The sequence below is a fragment of the Mustela erminea genome, chromosome 12 (assembly GCF_009829155.1).
Source record: "Mustela erminea isolate mMusErm1 chromosome 12, mMusErm1.Pri, whole genome shotgun sequence".
Lineage (NCBI taxonomy): Eukaryota > Metazoa > Chordata > Mammalia > Carnivora > Mustelidae > Mustela > Mustela erminea.
This window is the reverse complement of record NC_045625.1, coordinates 11,661,960-11,677,267: the sequence shown is the minus strand read 5'-3', so window position 1 is coordinate 11,677,267 and position 15,308 is coordinate 11,661,960. Positions and strand designations below refer to the sequence as shown.

The following is a 15,308-nucleotide window of genomic DNA, read 5'->3' as shown; positions in this document are numbered from 1 at the left end:
AAATGAGAAAAATCGAACATTCTCGATTTTGTGGTAAGGCCAAATGAGTTACCTATAAAAGGACCTATCACAATGCACGCCTTCAATAAAGGCCAAGTGAGTCGAGTAACGTTGTTAAGGCTGCTTTTGAAGCAGCACTTGAACGTGAAAGGTGAGCAGATTTCTTGCTGCAGCACTAGTAGTCTTTGCATGGATACCTCCTTTCAGGCGCTAACAGGTGCTAGCTAGCCTGATTCCCCCGTCCCCTGTCATCCTGCTTCCAGTCCCTGAAGCAGTCACAGCCGCGGCCCGACCGAGTCCAAACACACAGCACAGCGTTAGCCCACCTTCAAGAGTGCAGACTCGGCGCAGGCGCAGACTCCCGTGGCAGGGTAAAAAGCCCAGGTGGAGCTTCGAGGAAAGGAAGTACGCCCTCGCCGCCTGCTGCTGGGCCAATGGGGCTGTTCGGCTTCTCCGCAGGCCTATGAGGCGGGGCGGGAGGCGGGGCGGAGGGCGGAAGAAGCTGTTCTCACGTGAGTAGGGGGCGGGGAGGGCGGGGGCAGGGCGGCTGGGGAGGCCCAGGCGGCGGAGCCTCCGGGACGGCGAACGGCGGGCGGCGGAGGAGGAGACGGCGGGTCGGGTAGGGCCGCGTTTCCCCTCCTCCTCCCATCCTCCTATCCACCAAGCCCGGGGGAACCTGTGACAGTCCCTGCTGGGGGCCCGGCTGTGTTCTCATCCCGCGGGGCTGGGCCGGCCAGACTGCGCTCACCTCCCTCGACGAGCCGGGTTCTGAGGGGAGCCGTGATTGGGGGGAGGGGGAGCTGTGGCGGAGGGAGAGGGCGCATGCGCAGGCGGGAGCGCTCTCGCAGCCCCTGCCCAAACCGGTTCCCCCTGTCTGGGTGGGTGTCTGTCTACCGAGTCCTGGGCTTGCTGCAGTCCCTCTGACCCACAGGCAAAGCCGGATTGTCTCTCGACTTTCAAATTTGGGGCCAGGTCCTGTTTGGGAATGTGGCTGCTCCCTCCGCCTCAGTTTCTCCCTCTTACCAGTTGATGAGGACTTCAGCTGGCTTGGGCCTCAAGCTAGCTTCGTGGGCTGCGCCAAATTTGAAAGACTTGCTTTCTTTTACTGCTGGCCTGCCAACTTGTACTGATCTTTCTGTCTCATTTTCCCCACCTGCGGTTCAAGTGTCTCGCTCTCCCCATGTCCTTTAAGTATCTGCTCCCAGTACCTTGTTGCTGCGTCTTGGTTCTCAGCAACCCTTAGGGTTTTTCAGGTGTTGAGCCAGAGGATAACCCCAGACTAGTAAGAGTTCGCTGTCCATTGCCTAGTACTACTTTGGTCCCTGCTCTTCTAACGACTCTTAGCATCTGCACCTGTTTTACAGGCATCTCCGTATTTAAGCTTTCTCGGAGACTCCTTTATCGTGGAAGCAAAAGTGCTAGAAGACCGTGTTAAGTGATCATGCTACTAGTGCTTCGTTAGTTTAAAATCGTGTTCCAACTTGAATTTGAAATCTTTTGGCTTTTGTGGTTTTTATTAGTAGGGGGAAAAAAACTATCGGGCATGGTTTCACCATTCATTTGATTTTTTTTCATCCGTATAAACACCTGTGTTCCCGTACATGTGCCTGGAATAGTGTAATGTTTCTGTTTCTAGCTGCTTTGTTTATTTAAAAAGAAAACAATGGAGGGTGAATTGCACTGTGTTTATCACATTAAACTGATGTTTGAAAAGTTGAAAAAAAGTTAAATGCCAAGGAAGTACACATTAAACTTCTTTTTAAATGAAGGACCTGTTGGCCTCAATTCAACGTGTATAAGGTGCTATTTTAATATATATTAAAGGTTTTTAAGTAGAGTTTACTTATAAAAACTAATAATATGGGAAAGCGTTCTTTATGTTCTTCCTTTATCGATCTCAGATCGTATTAGATTTGTATCCATGACTGTTTTGTATTTACTAGTAACATTTAAAATTTACATGTAGCTTGAATACAGGTTAACTCAAATTCCTAATTAAAATTGAACTATTGCTATGTTGTAGTGTACTTCTTTTCTGTTTTATAACCCAGTTTACTGTTGATTAAGTTAGGTCATTGGTGTTAAGGCATATGTTTGTTTGGATAGTTAACCTACGACTTCTGTGCTTTTTGGTCTTACTGGAATAGTGTTTTATTAGCTGTGACACGTCCTTAATTTGAGTTGAGTAGTAATTTAGTGGGACACTGTGAGAGTGAAGACACCTGTTTCCTACCTTTTACATTACATATTGAAAGAAGTGCATTGTGCACATTATCTACACGAAGAGACATGAGTTCCTCCAAATATATATCAACTTTACAGCCCAGATTCTTTGAAGAAGTCATTTTCTTTTGAGTGTATTTCCAGTTAAACTTTCCAGCCCAAATTCTTTTTAAGAAGTCACTGTTATTGACCGTCTTTCCAGCTAATGTGTAGCCTATTTTGAAGGTCTCATCATTTTGCAGTAATTAACAAGTGATCTTTGAGTACAGGCTTCAGAAAATAATCAGTTTAAATCAGTGCTGCTGTTGAGTGTCTTTATAGACAGTGGTGTGCTGAGGTTCTGGTGTAGGCTACCCATAATAACTTTGTAGTTTTCAGTGTAATCAGATATGATTAGACTTCTCAAGCATGTGGAGTAAATGAACTCATAAATAATCTTTCATAGAGTTAGAACTTAAATATCGAAGTGCTGATTTAACCAACATACTTAAAGAAGGGTTTGGCATGACATTTGGGTACTTTATATGCAACTGCCTTGTTTTATTGGTTTTCCATAGTTAGATCCCAAAGAAAGAAAATCCAAGGCCAAGGACTCAAAGTCGGTGGGCAGCAACTTAACAGCTATTTCCTTTTTGCATAGATTGGTTACCCAGTCCATCCCCCACCCTCTACCTTCTGTGCTGCGTTGTTTCTGAGAGATATTGATTCTTTGGAAAACTTTTAAGTCAAAATAATACTGGATAGACAGTTAAACTTAAAACCACTCTTATTGACCCTAATAACTTTGTTTCTCTTCCTATACAGAAACTGAACAAATATGACAGTTTGCAAGTCATGACGAACACTTTAGTTACAGAATTTAGCCTGGAAGTTTCCCTCTTTTCAAAAGCAACCAGTATTTCTGAGGTAGTCATCAATGAGACTCTCTTGACAATTGCCTTTCCAGCATAGTAGAGTTTTATGAGGCCTAACTTTTCCCCAAAATTCCTTTTTTTGTGGATCACATGTAAAAATAAAGCCCTTATTTCTGAGTTCATACCTGACGTTAAATAGTATATACTACCATGCCCTCTGAAGCAGGAGGTGTATCTTCTTAAATATATGGTTGTGCTGCCAGATTGGGAGGTCCATATCACTCATAAGAGTCCACGCATGGTTGTTTCAGATCTCCAGTTAAGGTTGCATCACCATTTTATGTTATAAATCACCACTCCTAGGAATCCATTAATCTTTGTAGGAATACGTTTTTCTCCATGCTAAAATCTGTTATTTCTTTAGGTACATTAGCAAACTAGAGCCTGTGGTAACTTTAACAAAATGTTACTAACTCTAAAGCTTAATAATAATTTGACTATTTAAAAAATTTATTTTATATATAATATGTAAAATTTATTAAATATAACAATTATTTCATATATACTTATAGGTATACAAAATGCATATTATAATTTATATTTAAAATTATAAATATAAAAATTTATATTTTATGTATAAAGTATATAAAGTTATAAATATGTAACATAATTTTATATATTTATAATTTTATATACGATATATAAAGATTATACATATATTTCCTTATTTATACATTTTGGAAATTACAATAAAAAATCTGTGGTTATAGTCTCATTTTCCCTTTTTTTTTTTGAAGATGGCCCTTGTATCAGAAAAAGGAATTGATATACAGAATCTTTTGGGGGGAGCATATTTTAAATATCATCATGGGTATTAAGAGACAGCATGCAAGGCTAAATTGGATTAAATGTTGGGGATTTGTATAATACTACTGAGAAGAGCTTTGAGTTAATCATTTTCATGTTTTTTATTGTAGAGGTAATAAACTGTTTTATGCCCTCAGAGGATGCTGATGAACGGATTCTGGCAATGTAAGAGTAGGAACGTGTCATGTAAATCTCTTTTGCTGTGACACACCATTTTCTGTGAATAGACATCTGATATATCTATACAAGAGAAATGGTTATATCCTTATTGTAGTTACCTGTTGAATTCTCTATGAATTGAAGAAAAATCTGAAATCTGTCTAACCTCAAAAGCTAATACTTCTTTGCAAAAATTATTCCCTAGCAGAAACAAATCTTTATAAATTTTTTGCTTTTGGTTGTGAGAACCAATCTTTTCAGATAGGTTTAAAAACATCTATGGAACAGGGACGCCTGGGTGGCTCAGTTGGTTAAGCAGCTGCCTTCGGCTCAGGTCATGATCCCAGCGTTCTGGGATCGAGTCCCACATCGGGCTCCTTGCTCGGCAGGGAGCCTGCTTCTCCCTCTGCCTCTAGCCTGTCACTCTGTCTGCCTGTGCTTCCGCTCTGTATCTCTCTCTCTAACAAATAAATAAAATCTTTAAAAAAAAAAAAATCTATGGAACTTAGTATTTGTGAATTTTTTAATATTCTCACACAGTGTCTATTCCAGTACTGTGATGAAAATGTGTAATAAATGTTTGTCCATCCCTTATTCAACACACTTGTCCTATGTTCATCAACCTTGTGTAATTCTGGCCATCTTATATCAGAAGGTGCAGAAAACAAGTGTGGATCCGCCAACCATTTGTGGTTTGGATACACACTTTTCCCTAAAAGTAAAAAAGAGGTTATAGTAAAGAGGGTGCCCGGTTGGCTCAGTTGATTGGGCATCTTCCTTCGGCTTAGGTTGTGATCCTGTGGTCCTGGGATCAAGCCCCACTGTGGGCTCCCTGCTCAGCGGGAGCTTGTTTCTCCCTCTCCTCCCTCTCTGTGATCTGTCTCGCTCTCTCTCTCACTTTCTGTCTCAAATAAATTTTAAAAATTCATACTTCCAGATATATAAAGTACTAATGTAAATCATTATGCCTTAGGAATCTGTTCAGGAAAAAGAGAAAACTTTTTTTTTTTCTTCAAATCTATACTAGGGAGGGCGGACATAATCTGACTTTCTGAATGAGCTAACTTCCATTGTTCCCAGAAGTAGGTTTCTATTGTGGAAATGGCCTCCGAATAATTTAAATCTTTAGTTTTGGAGATACTGTGTTGAGGTGGCATAAAGTCATCACACCGTGAGTTCTGGAAAAAATTAAAGTGGTGTTTCCTGAAATATCCATAGGAACATAGGGAAACCACCTACATTTTCCCCCCTTTTAGCTGTCAGCAGTACTGCATTCAGATAATCAACTCAGAGTTAAATGAATTATTTTATGTCCATTTCTTCCACTCTTAACCTCCTGTACCCTTCATCTTGAGGTGTCAGATATAGGGGGTGAGTGTGAACATTGGAATCAGAAATACACAGATATCCCAAGTCTTGTACTTACTGTGTGACTAAAGGTAAGCTACTTAATACCTCTGAGACGCCGTTTCTTCATTTACAGAAATGGAACTGATTATGCTTACATCATGGGTTAAGATTGGACAGCACCTGGCATCTCCCCACCCTCTTCCTGATTACTCCCAATGAAGAAAGAATAGAAATGTTCATTCCTCTTTTTTCTCATACGAGAAAACTGAAGCTACAACATTGTTTAAGTCACATCAGGAAGGACCAAGGAGTTAATTTTTTTTTAAATATTGTACCAGACTATTAACTTTACTAAAGCTTTGTTACTCATGACAAAGTGAAAAGTAACTCTGGAAACACTAGTTGTCTTCTTTGGGCCCTTTACTAATTTTGTGAGTTTTACCTTAAAGATCCTAAAATGTTAACAGTTGGGCTTTAAAAACTTGTATAACCAGGACGCCTGGGTGGCTCAGTTAGTTGGGCATCTGACTCTTGATTTCAGCTAAGGTCATGATCTCAGGGTCTTGGGATGGAGCCCTGCATTGGGCCCCCCCTTTCCTGAAATAAATAAATCTTTAAGGAAAAAAAATTGTATCGAACAACAAATGGATAAACAAAATTTAGTATATATTCTCCATAGTATATTACTCAGTCTTAAATAGAAAGGAAATTAGGACACATGCTATAACATAGGTGAACTCTGAAGACCTTATACCAAAGGAAATAAGCCAGCCACAAAAGGACAAATATTATGTGATTCTGCTATTTTTATGAGGTACCTGAAATGGTCAAATTCATAGAGAAAGAATAGTGTGTTTGTTGCCTGAAGGAATGGGAGTTAGTATTTAATGGATATAGACTTTCAGTTGGGGAAGATAAAAGAGTTCTAGAGGTGGATGGTGGTGATAGTTGCACAATAATGTGAATGTACTTAATGCCACAAAATGTACACTTAAAAATGGGTAAAATAGTAATATATATTTAGCCACAATTTAACAAGATTAAAACTTTAAAATCTTTTTAAAAATTAAATGTAAACCCTTCTGTCTTACAAATTTCTATATTCCTATAATTAAATTATCCTTTTAAATTTTTCTGGAATTGAACTAAAACAATCACTTTATAGTTGAAGGAAGTGAATTGCAGGTTAAAATTTGCCTGATGATGACTTTTAGATAACCTGGTTTTTCTTGCTTTTACTTACTGTAGGCCCAAAATGATTGTTTTGTTTTCTTTTGTTTCTGGTTTTCTAAGCGAAGTTGAAATTATTCAGAAGGCTTAAATTAATATGGTTCTCTTAGCTGACTAGAATAATTCAAAGAAACAGCCTCCAAATTCAGAGTTAGACTTCAAGAAAGACACATCTATTGTTTAGCAATTACTAGTGGTGGAAAGGAATTTATTTTTATAAAGAAGGGATGATTTTCCATTGAGTTTTGTTAAATTTGTCCCACCCTTCCCAGGGCTAGGCTGTGAGAAACTCATGTGAAAACTAGTGCAGGAAAACATCTGAGCCAAGGAAAAAAGAAAAAAGCTGAGATTAACATAGTGTGATTAAAAAAATAATAATAACTTCTTAGTATGCTGTTTAATTTTAAAGTGCTACAGACCCAGAGAAATTAGCCTGTTACAGCATCTTTGAGACTTGATTCTCTTCCTTCCTGTTTTGTCTTTTTCTGAACAGAGAGTAACCTTATCCGTGTTTTAGATAGATACAACTGGTACCTAACATAGAGAATGGATTAGAATGGGGAGATAATGGAGATAAGGACACCAAGGAGAAGAGCTGCATTCCAGAAAAGGACAGAGGTGCCTACAGTTTTATGCATGAACTTAAGCAGGTTATGGAACCTGTCTCAGCTTGAGTCTACTGAGTTCGTTATAAGAAGTCAGTATCTGTTCAAGTTTATGTGAACATTAGAAATAATGCTTATATAGCTTTTTAGTACCGTGTTGGCCATATAATTGGTAGTAGGAACTAATAAGTATTACTGTTTCTTTATATTTAGCAAGATAACTTAAGTATCCCCTTTAAGATTCCCTAAAGCTGTACTCAATTTGCTCGCTGATTGAGCAACAAAAATGATGGGTATTGTGAAGGAAGTGATGAGTGTTTTGGTCCGAAGGGAATCTAAGATATATTTTTTGACTCAGTGTTAACTGGTTTTGAGTTTGACAGTTGGGAACTTGATGAAGAGTCAGCGAGGCACACTCAAAGGTAGTCTTTTTGAGTCTCTTCATTCTAGTTGCCATCCATATCCATATCCCCAAGTCACATGTATGTAGTGTAGCATATTTGTCATCTGTCCTCCTACCAGTTAAACACTGATTAAAGAGTATTATTCAACCAAATTTATGTAAGGCTGTTAGTAAACAAGGATATAAAGATAATACGAATAAAACCCAAGATCCCAGTCCACAAATAGTTCACAGGGACTGTCTGTGCTCATTGTATTCCCAGTGTTTACTGTAGTGGTTTTTATTTAGTAATTGTTTCTGGAATAAAATGATCAACCAATGTGTTGGAGTAGGGAAGAGGTATAATATTATTCTACTGTGTGATAAATGCTATAATTTTGTGATAGAATTAAAAAGCAAGCAAAAGCCTTAGGGAGCCCTTGAGAGAAATAATGAATATTGCAGAAAGGAAAGGGGGAGTTTGGATATTTGATTGTAACATAAGATTGCTGGTGAGGGAGAAGAACTACCTGGGGAAATGGAGACCTGTTCCTAGATTAGCAAACAACATGGGCAAAGGCTTGAAAGCATAAAAATGTATGACATATTTGGTGCATTTCTGGTATGGTTAGATAGAAGGAGATAAGACTAGAATGATAGACTGTTTCCCTGTTTTGAAGACTAATGAGAGTTGGGGTTTTATTCTATTTTCAGTCAGGGGCAGTCAGAGGTTTTGAGGAAAGGGTGGGATATATGATCAGATTTAAATTTTAGATACTTGATAATCAATGACTAGGAAAAGTGTAGATTATTATTATTATTATTTTATTTGACAGAGAGAGAGAAAGAGAGAGCGCACAAGCAGGTGGAGTAGCAGGGAGAGGGAGAAGCAGGTTCCCTGCTGAGTAAGAAGCCTGATGTGTGGCTCGATCCCAGGACCCTGGGATCATGACCTGAGCTGAAGACAGTTGCTTAGCCAACTGAGCCACCCAGGCGCCCCATAGGGAGAGTCTAGGAAAGGAAATTTATGTTTTAGTTGAAAGAGAATGGGGTACTCATGAGTCAGTGACATGAAGCATGTCGGAGAATAAGATTGGGGTGTTTTGGAACCAAAATCTATTAGTGTTCCAGGGGAGAACATCTCTGTCTTGGATCAGTAGTTGTTAACCAGGATAAGGAACCTATGAGGAAGAAAGAATATGTTTGTGTGGTTGACACAGGTTTACATGGAATTGATTTTGAGATGGTCATGAATACATGTAGCAGAACTGTCCTGTGTATTCTCACAACATCCTTCGCATACCTCTATTATACCAAGCACTATATTATAATTTCCTGCTCATCTGTCCATTTTCTGTACCACTGTAAGCCTATCCTAGGTAAAGACTACCTATTATTCCTCACCATAACATTATACATAGTGCCTGGCACATGTCAGACACTTAATACGAAATAGAAAGGAAAACACAGGGGCACCTGGGCGGCTCATTTGGTTGAGTGTCTGGCTCTTGATTTCAGTTTAGGTCGTGATCTCGTCGGGCTCCGTGCTGGGCATGGAGCCTGCTTAAGATTCTCTCTCTCCCTGGGCGGCTCAGTGGGTTAAAGCCTCTGCCTTTGGCTCAGGTCGTGATCCCGGGGTCCTGGGATCGAGCCCCACATTGGGCTCTCTGCTCTGCCGGGAAGCCTGCTTCCTCCTCTCTCTCTCTCTCTCTCTCTCTCTGCCTGCCTCTCTGCCTACTTGAGATCTCAGTCTGTCAAATAATTAAATAAATAATCTTTAAAGATTTTTTTTTTTTTTTTTTTGACAGAGAGAAATTGCAAGTAGATGGAGAGGCAGGCAGAGAGAGACAGAGGGAAGCAGGCTCCCCACTGAGCAGAGAGCCCGATGCGGGACTCGATCCCAGCACCCTGAGATCATGACCTGAGCCGAAGGCAGCGGCTTAACCCACTGAGCCACCCAGGCGCCCCTAAATAAATAATCTTTAAAAAAAAAAAAAAAAGATTCTCTCTCTCCCTGCCCCTCCTCTCACCCTCCTCCCTCTCAAAAAAAAGAAAAGAAAAGAAATAGGAAAAAAAAAAAAGGAAAGAAAAATATAACAGAAATACCCATATGGAATTAGAGAGGAAAGATAGAGCTATGAGTATTGTCATCATGCCAAAAAAAAAAAAAAAAAAAAAACTGTGACTGTGTGAGCTAGTAAGAGCCAGGGAATAGTGGAAAAAGAAGAGGAACAGGGTGGAACTTAAAGAATGGGCAGAAGAGGGGCACCTGGGTGGCTCAGTTGGTTAAGCGTCTGTCTCTAGCTCAGGTCATGATCCTGGGGCTCTGGGATCGAGTTCCACATCAGGCTCCCTGCTCTGCAGCAAGCCTGCTTCTCCCTCTGCCTTTCATGATCTCTGTCTCTGTCTCTCATGATTAAATAAATAAAAACTTTTAAAAAGGAGGGGGTCAGAAGAAAGGGAACGTAAATGATACCTGAGAAAAGGTAGTCAAAGATAGAAAGTGGAAGCAAGAACAAAGTTTCAGAATAAAGAAATGGTCAGCATTTTCATTTATTTCAGTGGTAGAAGATGATGAGAACTGAAAAAAAATTATTTGGGCTTTGAAAGTTAGTACTGTACATGACTAGTTTGTTTATTTCCTTTTTAAAATGATGCTGACAGGGTGCCTCGGTGGCTCAGTTGGTTAAGCCTCTGTCTTCAGCTCAGGTCATGATCTCAGGGTCCTGGGTCCTCAGCAGGGAGCCTGCTTCCCCTCCCCCCCACCTGCCTCTCTGCCTATTTGTGATCTCTCTGTGTCAGATAAATAAATAAAATCTTTTTTAAAAAAAAAAGTAAAAAAAAATGACTCTGAGAGAGTAAAATACTCAGGGCTACAGATGAGGTGTTTTGTGTGTGTGTGTGTGTGTGTGTGTGTGTGCGCGCGCACGCATGTGTGTGTTTTTAAAGACTTTCTTTATTAGCACATGAGAGAGAAGGAGTAGGTGGAGGGGTAGAGGGATAGAAAGAAGCAGACTCCCTGCTGAGCAGGGAGCCCAACATGGAGTTCAGTCGCAGGACTCCTGAGATCATGACCTGAACCAAAGGCAGATGCTCAGCTGACTTGAGCCACCCAGGTGCCCCCACAGATGAGGCTTTAAATTAAGTTTTAAAAAGAGGAGGTTCGATAAGGGTTGGTGAGAGATGGAGGAGCCAGATTTTTGAGAGAGGGACTTCTCTTCGACTGGAGTGTCCTCATGAAAGTGGTGTGGAGGCAGTTAATATTACTTGGGGAGGAAAGAGTTTCAAGAAAATAAAGATGAATTAGAGCCCTGGAATAGTGGCTGGGAACTAGCACATTTTGTCTCAAGCATGTCAAGTTCAATTACAAGTATCACTCACACCTCTTTTATTGAGTTAGGTAGGTCACTTATTGGGAGCTGATCTTTGCTTCTACTAATTGCACATAAGCAAATTCATGCCACTGCAAGTTTGCTGTTTATATTACTCCTCTGAATGTTAGTATCTGATAGTACTTTGTCCAAAAAACGAGTTTTTAAAAAGTAAACACTGATTGCCCAGGAGCCCACTGCTATTGAAGGACTATCAAAAGAAACTTTATCATGGGCAGTTCTTTTCTTCTTTTTTTGAAGATTTTATTTATTTGAGAGAAAGAGAACAAGCAGTGGGGAGGGCAGATGGAGGGAGAGAGAAAAGCAGACTTCCCGCTGAGCAGAAAGCCAGATGTGGGACTTGATTCCAGGACCCTGGGATTATGATCTGAGCCAAAGGCAGATGCTTTACTGACTGAGCCACCCAAGTGCCCCATTTCCTTTCCATTTTACTCCCCATTAGCTGGGTCTCTAAGAAAGAGGAGATTGAGAATGAACATGATCTTCTTTTGACAAGAATGAGTGCGTTATTTGCCATGATCTTTGCAGAAGTATAGTTAAGTATAAATTGTCACTTAGGGCACAGAACAGTAAATTTAGGCTAAAAGATTGTAAAGAGTTTTGATATCATGAGACTAATTTTCTTTCTTTTTAAAAAATTATTTTGAAAAGATTTATTTGCGTTGAAAATAGGGCTACCCTATGACCCAGCAACTATCCTACTGGGTATTTGCCCTAAAGATACAAATGTAGTGATCTGAAGGGGCCCGTGCACCCGAATGTTTATCGCAGCAATGTCCACAATAGCCAAACTATGGAAAGAACCTATCTGTCCATCAACAGATGAACGGATAAAGATGATGTGGTATATATATACAATGGAATACTATGCAGCCATCAAAACCACAGAATCTTGCTATTTGCAACAACATGGGTGGAACCAGAGGGTATCATGCTAAGCGAATTAAGTCAATCAGAGAAAGACAATTATCATATGATCTCTCTGATATGAGGAATTTAGAGGCAGGATGGGGGAAGGGAGGGGAAAAAAGAAACAAGGTGGGATCAGGAAGGGAGAAAAACCGTGAAAGACTCTTTAGTCTCAGGAAACAAACTGAGGGTTGCTGGAGGGGAGGAGGATGGGAAGGATGGGGAGGTGGGGTGATGGGCATTGGGGAGGGTATCTGTTACCGTGAGCGCTGTGAATTGTGTAAGACTGATGAGTTTCAGACTTGTACCCCTGAAACAAATAATACATTATATGTTAATTTTTAAAAAGGGATCAGTCCAACAAAAGAATAAAATAAACTACCCATCAGGGGAAAAAATAAAAGATTTATTTGAGAGAGCATACTAGCTGGGGGAGCAGCAGGCAGAGGGAAAGGGGTAGAGAGAATTCCAGGCTAACTCATTGCCCAACATGCAACGTGACTCAGGACTCAATCCCATAACCCTGAGATCATGACTTGAGCCAAAATCAAGAGGTGGTTGCTCAGTTCACTGAGTTACTCAGGTGCCCCTTTTTATTTTGTAATTTTTAAATTTTTAATTTTTTTAAAAAATTTCTAAAAGATTTTATTTATTTGGCAGAAATAGAAAGTGCACAAATAGGCAGAGTGGCAAGCAGAGTGAGGGAGAAGCAGGCTGTCCGCTGAGCAGGGAGCCCAATGTGGGGCTCGATCCCAGCACCCTGGGATCATGACCTGAGCTGAAGGCAGCTGCTTAACCAACTGAACCAACCCAGGCACCCCCAATATTTTTATTTTTAAGATTTTTATTTATTTATTTGACAGAGATCACAAGTAGGCAGAGAGGCAGGCAGGGGGTTGGGAGGAAGCAGGCTCCCTGCTGAGCAGAGAGCCTGATGTGGGGCTCGATCCCAGGACCCTGAGATCATGACCTGAGCAGAAGGCAGAGACTTTAACCCACTAAGCCACCCAGGTGCCCCCCCTTCTTTTTTTTTTTTTTTAGCGTTTTTATTTATTTGTCAGAAGAGAGAGAATGCACAAGCAGGGGGCGCTGCAGCAGAGGAAGAAGCAGACTCTCCACTGAGCAGGGAGCCTGATGTGGGATTCAAACCCAGGACCCTGAGATCATGACCCATGCTGAAGGCAGGCACTTAACTGACTGAGCCATCCAGGTGTCCCCAGGCACCCCTTTTTAAAATAATTTTTTATTAAATTTCTGTGCCCAACATGGGGCTCAAACTCACGACCCTGACCAACCCTGTCTACTTACTAAGCCAGCTAGGTTCCCCCATGAGCCTAATCTTCAATCAGAAAATCTCTAAGGATCTTTTATATGTTAATAAGGGTAAAAGTAGTAAAAGAAGTTCTGAAAAACTTAACAGTTGAACTTTTGGGTTTGATGCTGGAGGCTGCGTAAACAAAATCACCTATCATTTTAAGTGACTTACTGACTTTTTAAAGGTGATAGAGAAGGAAACATCCTTGAACTTGACTCACCAATCTGGTCCTGTTGGTAACTAGATATGCTAGAGTCTAGGTTGTCACTTGTTTAAAAGAAGGAAATAACTAGTGCCTACCTATACCAGGATCCATGTATGTATATTATCTTATTAAAAGGGGATAAAAATCCTTATTCTGTCTACCTTATAGAATTGTTACGTGGTAAAATGAGATTAAGAATGTGTATGTTTTAGTAATCTGTAAAGTATCATATAAAGGTAAAACATTTTTTATTTAGAGTATTCCTTCACATTTATTTAGATACAAAGAAATTAGAATGTGGAAAATAAGAAAGCTATGTATTTTTGTCCTAGTATTGTTTCTGAAACTGAATTACCTTAATCAGTTGATACTTGTTAATTTAATTTTTTTTTTTTTAAAGACTTTATTGAACTTTTTGAGACAGAGGGCACAGGGTGGGTGGGGGATGTGCCAGAGAGAGAAAGAGAAGCTGACTCCTTGCTTAGCCAGGGAGCCCAACGCAGGGCTCGATCCCAAGACCCTGAAATCATGACCTAAGCTGAGGGCAGACACTTGACTGAGCCACCCAGGTGCTCTGATAGTTGTTAATTCTTTTAAAACTGGAAGTTAGCTTAAAAAGCTGTAACTAGGGGCACCTGGGTGGCTCAGTGGATTAAGCCGCTGCCTTTGGCTCAGGTCATGATCTCGGGGTCCCGGGATCGAGTCCTGCATCGGGCTCTCTACTCAGCAGGGAGCCTGCTTCCTCCTCTCTCTCTGCCTGCCTCTCTGCCTACTTGTGATCTCTCTCTGTCAAATAAATAAAATCTTAAAAAAAAAAAAAAGCTGTAACTACTGGGTGCTTATACTGTTTTTCGTGTGTTAATAAATAAGGTGTACATATTTTCCTTAGTAATTTTTACAGTAGTTTTGTAAGCTACATAGTACATCATTTTCACTTGTGGAAACTAAGGCTCGTTATGACAAAGCTCACACTATTAGGGAGTACAGCCAGTATTCTAACTTAGGTTTTTCCAACTCTTAATTGTGTGCTTTATTGTCACAAATGTGACATGTGTTCTGTCAGTCAGTAGATGATCTTACCTTTTCATTGGGTGGCTCTTGTTCTTTTCCATCTTTATTTACCATTTATCCTAATTTTTTAGCAGGTATTTGAGCGCCTACTATGTGCTAGTGTCCTGGGATGGAGCCAGGCACTGTTCAGGTGCTAAGGTACAGCAGTTAATGAAACAGACACATCTCTGTCCTGGTGGGACTTAGGTTCTAGCTTACATGATATTTAAAAACAAATGATAAAAACATAAAGTGTGTCAAATGGTGATGGATATTATAAGGAGAAGTAGGAAGAGAACTGGTGGTGCAGGATGTTTGGAGGAAAAAGCTTATTTTAATTATCCATGAGGTTTAGACCTAGAGTTGCAGTCTGAAGGATGAAGGATTACAGTAGGGACTTCTTTTGGTAAATGATAAAAGTAGGGATTAAAAACAAAACAGTTACTCCTCGTGGTCTCCAGAGAGGTTGCAAATATAGCTTTGCCAGGAGTACACCAGGTTCTGGGATACCGCTTTTTTTTTTTTTTTTAAGATTTTATTTATTTATTTGACAGAGAGAGACCGCAAGTAGACAGAGAGGCAGGCAGAGAGAGAGAGAGGAGGAAGCAGGCTCCCCGCTGAGCAGAGAGCCCGATGCGGGACTCGATCCCAGGACCCTGAGATCATGACCTGAGCCGAAGGCAGCGCCGTAACCCACTGAGCCACCCAGGCGTCCTGGGACACCTCTTTATTGTGGAGGCCAGAGGAGGGGAGTCTTGTTTAACTTT

General features: G+C 40.5%; 1 protein-coding gene across 4 annotated transcripts in view; it reads left to right on the top strand.

The window, feature by feature from the left end:
* Positions 1-536: 536 nt before the first annotated feature.
* Positions 537-15,308, top strand: part of RABGAP1 (RAB GTPase activating protein 1) — a 154,651-nt gene continuing 139,879 nt past the window's right edge. For 2 of the 4 annotated variants that reach the window (XM_032306350.1, XM_032306359.1), the window contains exon 1: positions 543-619. The gene's annotated coding sequence lies outside the window, so the exon portion shown is untranslated. Of the gene's footprint in view, positions 620-15,308 lie in introns of all 4 variants that reach the window. The other 2 variants (XM_032306351.1, XM_032306356.1) reach the window with 2 other exon arrangements.